Below are 5,317 nucleotides of genomic sequence, written 5' to 3'. Positions count from 1 at the left end.
GGTGAACCACGTTAAATCTGTGTTATGGTTTTGTGTGTTTTTTTAATGTGTTGTGTATGCTTATTTATATTTCCGTTGCGCTTTGTTTAGTCTAACAATCTCTACGAGCAATTGAAAAAAAAAATATATTGTTCTTCCTGTGGAGACGAGGGAGATTTATGTTGAAGTATTGGTAGTCATGGGGGGGCAGATATCACTTTTGCCTCTGCATGGATGAGATTTTTGCATCATCTTGTTGTAGGCTCACTAAAATCAACGTGCCAGAGCTTGGAAAATATGGGATAGAGCACCTGTGTAAAGGAGAGCGGCTCTGTCTAAAAGATACATCTATAGGGATCTATGTTAGAGAAAATCCATATGTTTTCTTAGGTAGATGTCAATGCCAAGATCTGTCATGTGTCATTTGGGCATTCAAGGAGCCTCTAGGCACGTGTTGGTACGGAAAGACTCAGAAGTTAGCAGCAAATGAGTAGGGTACGATTCTCATTTCTTGATTTCACGCTTGTGGGCATCTGGGAATTCAAGGAGAAAGTTAAAGCATGACATTTATATGTTTAATTGTCATTTGATTGTTCTCATCATGGTTTTCTTTGGTAGTTTTCTCTTCGGGTTATAAAAAAGAGTGGGTGGTTTTTAATCTGGAAGCTCTGGTGGTCGAAATACCAATTCTTATGTGTTTATATTGGTTATAAAAAGGGTTGGTGGTTCTTAAACTGGAAGCCCCGGTGTTCGAAACATCAATTTTTGGAAGGTCCAGTTGTTTGATAAACTTTTGAACACATTCAGTATTTAGACCTCCACCTTAGCCACTGACGGATAGTTGAAAGCGAAATATCTGAAAGATGGTGGTTGGTTTATAGGATGGTTCATTACTTGATAGTTCTTATCACGGAAGCCCCGACGAGGCAAGGTGTCAATATTGTTGATCTTGCAAAGTTCATCAACAATGGTCAGAGGCGGTTACGTTTTAAATGGACATCGAGTGATAGCTCGAAGATGTGGTGGTGAAAGAGCAGAGTTTTCGAGATTCTAAAGTGGATGTGAGTGTTGATGAAGACCAATAAGAGATATATCTTATTGTTGTTGTAATATGTGTTCCATGTAAGCATTAAGGGAGGGTGTTGGAAGTAATGCTTCCATGTCATGTGTATTTGTCAATAGGAGTTACGAGGAGTTAGTGTAGAAGTCGTTGTTTCTAATGTATGAGTTAGAGTCATTATTTAGAGATTTCGAAGGCAATGTATTATGTCTTATATAATTGTAATTGTCCTAATCAATAATATATTGAAGCGTGATTTGTGTTGTGTGCGATTTCTCTATGTGCTCTCTATCTCAAATTCTAATAGATTCTAGTTAAACATATTGAAATAGATTTATTTTAATCATTTTAAAATACTTCATTAATATATATTTTCCTCATTTCTTTATCAATTAACCTGCATTCAAACTACAGGCTAGCAAGATAATTTGTGTTTTTATGTTCGTCATTACTAGACTACAGGCGAGCAAGAGTTTTAAAACTTCAAATTTTAACATTTTTTATATTCTTTATGGATTTTCTTCACAACCTGTCTGAAATCATTCACTTAGTAAATTAAGTTATTTCAATCCAAGCATAAAATAAAGTTTACCGGGAGGATTTGTGTTTCATGCTCACACCATCATTGTGAGCATCAACAATGAGGAGCTTATTTCTCCAATCTATCCCTTTCGCTTTTTTAGTGCACAAAATAAAGTTTACTACGAGGATTTGTGTTCCATGCTCACACCATCATATGTCCCTTTCACTTAAGTAATGCACAAATTAAAGTCTATTAACACAACCACATTAATATATATAACAATAGAAATAATAATATAAAAAAATATTGCAATAAAAATATTATTATTACTATAAATAATTCATTCATTATTAAAAATAAAATATTTCAAAAAACAATATTAAATATGGTTTTATTAATATAAATATTGTTAAATAATATTAATAACATTGTTAATTCATATTAATTAATTATATTGTTAATTATATTAATAATTAATATAAATATTGTTAATTAAAAATATGTGGTTCCTTGATGAGGGTGTGAGATTGAAGGTTATGGTCAGACCACTATTTGATGGAAGATATGTGGATTCTAAGGCGATCCTCCACCAACCTCCACATGCATGAGGCACATGGAGTGGTGGCCTCACACATGACCACAATAAATGTTTTTATGGAAGATGGCAACAACAATATTAAGATGCAAGTTCTTGACTTTTTCGCTGGTAAAATTGGTAAGCCTCTTGTTTGCGATTATTATTTGCATACATTTGGCTCTGAGAAATTTGGAAGCCTGTTGAATGACTCCATTGAGGTATTCCGCGAGGCTCTGGTTCATTTACAATGGATACAGGCTGGTTGTCTCAAGTATGTTCTCAGTCCTCTCATATGTATCTTTTTCATGGCTCGTTAAACTTGTTTGTGGGTACACTTGAATAAGGGATGCACATTGAATATGCTAGTTTGGAAGGTGTACTCCCAGGAATCTTTTACTATTGTTCCAAAATTGTTTGAAGGCTTTTTCATCTTTTATATTCTAGTGTCTATTTTATTTGGAATTATTTTGGATCGCATGGGTATTTTTTGGGTAAGGTATATGGGCTTCTCTTTGTCTATTTGTTTATGTTATTGTTGCACTACCTTTGCTCCTCTATTAGAAATTTGTGGTCTTGGCCCTAATTTCTCAAAGTTTTGGTGTGGATATGGTTTGGTTTATAATTATACCCTCATTTGTTCTGATTATAGTCAGACTCACGATTATGGGCCATTGGATTACTTTTGTTTTGGGTTCCTGTGATGCAAAAGGAGATGCAGTGGGTTTTTTTTATGGGTTATGGTTGTCACACTTGGTTGACTTGGCAAGTCCCCTGCTTATGTGTGACCCGAGGAAGCACTCTGATCCTGGTTGTTATCTCACCTTGGGTCCGTGTTCTAGTTTTAATACTGTTGGTTTCAGGTTTCTCTACTTGTTCCACGATTGCATCACAATGGCTCACATTGCCTCGGGGAAAGGAAAGACCACCCGGGGTTCCTATGGTCCCAGGGAGCAACCCAAAACTACCATAAAGTCTAATACTCCCGACACCTCTACTAGGAAAACTCGTGGGTGTAAGTCCACCTTTTGTATCATTGATGAAGCATCTTTCGCATGCCATGCTAGATCTACCCTGGTTCATTAGATCATAACACAATAGGAAGCAGAGCTAAATGACACACCCTGCCATCTGACCTTGAGAACTTTTAGGGATGAACCTTTCAGTATAAATAGATATTTCATTTGTTTTGGATGTTGAAGAGCCTCTTGGTTAAAGCCTTGGAGCATATCTCTTCAGGGTCGACCATGTCCTCTTGGGCATTCCTGGATTATAGTCTGGATTTTCAGCAAATTAAATTCCAAATTCAAAAGTAAAATGTCCACCTCATCCGTGTAGAATAGCATATCCCATACATTACAGAATCAAATCTTCTCGGGTCAAGTGTAAAGGATCCAACTCTGGTTGACTCTGTTAACGATGAGTAGTCTGATGTAACACCTCTTCTTGTGACTATTTTTGTATGAAATTATTTCTGTCTTTTTAGCTTACATTTTTCTTTATTAATGTGGTTAACTAATTAACCACATTAATAAATGTGGTTGATATACACTCACAATAACCAATGGATATGGGTTTAATAATAAACCCAAGTGATTGATATTATAAACCCAAGGGAATAATAAATCCAAGGGGTTAATACTAAAACCCTAAGGGATTATAAACCCAAGGGATGAATATTAGAAACCCAAGTATGAAAACACTAACATAAGTATTATAAACACTAAAATAAACATGGTTGACCATGGTTTATTTTCACATTGAGACAATCATTGTCACAATGCGACGTTGGACCATGGTTGACCATGATTTATCATATTGAGACAATCTTTGTCATAATGTGACATTGGACCATGGTTGACAACAGTTAGCAAAGGTTGACCATCGTTAATTTTTATACAATGATTTACGATAGTTTATTTTCATATTTAGACAATATTTTTCATAATGTGACATTGGGCCATGGTTGACCATGATTATAAACCCAAGGGATTCATATCATAAGTCAAATGGAACCTAAGGGAATAATATTAAACCGAAGGAATTAATATTATAAACCCTAGGTATATAAAACCTAAGATAAATATTATAAACCCTAAAATGAACATGGTTGATCATGGTTCACTGTGATTATAAATCCAAGGGATATTACATCCTATGATTAATACTATAAACCATATGAGCAATATTATACCATGGGAATATGAACTCTTATAATAATAAACCCTAGGGATTGATATTATAAACCCAAGGGTTGACAATGGTTCGCCATTGTTGACATTGATTTACAGTTGTTGATGATGATTGACGATGATTGACTTCTTATTCATACAATCTTTGTCATAATGTGATGTTGGACAATGGTTGACCAAGGTTAACCATGATTATAAACCCAATGGATTTATATTAATCGCAAGGATTAATACTATTAACCCTATGAATAATATTGTGCCATAGGTATATGAACTCTTAGATTAGTAAACCCAAGAGATTGATATTATAAATTAAAGGGTATAATAAACCCAACAGTATAATACAAAACCCCAAGGGATTATAAACCCAAGGGAATAATATTAAACCCACAGGGTTAATATTATAAACCCAAGATATATAAACCCTAAGATAAATATTATAAACCCTATAATAAACATGGTTGACCATGGATTACCATCGCTGATTTTCATATTGAGACAAACTTTGGCACAATGTGAGGTTGGAGCATGGTTGACCATGGCTGATTTTAATATTAGGACAATCTTTATAACAATGTGACATTGGACCATGGTTGACCATAATTGACCGCGCTAGGTGATGGTTGGCAATGTTTTACCATTGTTGATGATGGTTTACCATTGTTGACAATGGTTTACCCAAAGGATTTCTATTAAACCCAAAGATTGATATTATAAACCCTATGAATAATATTATACCCTTGGAATATGAAACCTTAGATTCATAAACCCAAGGGATTGATATTATAAATCCAAGAGGTTAATACTAAAATCCCACCGGATTATAAACCCAAGGGAATAATATTAAAACCAAGGGATTAATATTATAAACTCAAAGTATATAAAACCTAAGAAAAATATTATAAACCATGAAATAAACATGATTGACTATGGTTTACTATGGTTGATTTTCATATTGATACAATCTTTGTCAAAGTGCAATGTTGGAC

Source organism: Pinus tabuliformis, chromosome 3_2 (assembly GCF_031772625.1).
Source record: "Pinus tabuliformis cultivar Carrire ecotype Pingquan chromosome 3_2, CPIR1, whole genome shotgun sequence".
In the NCBI taxonomy this organism is placed as follows: Eukaryota; Viridiplantae; Streptophyta; class Pinopsida; order Pinales; family Pinaceae; genus Pinus; species Pinus tabuliformis.
This window is presented reverse-complemented; position numbering follows the sequence as displayed.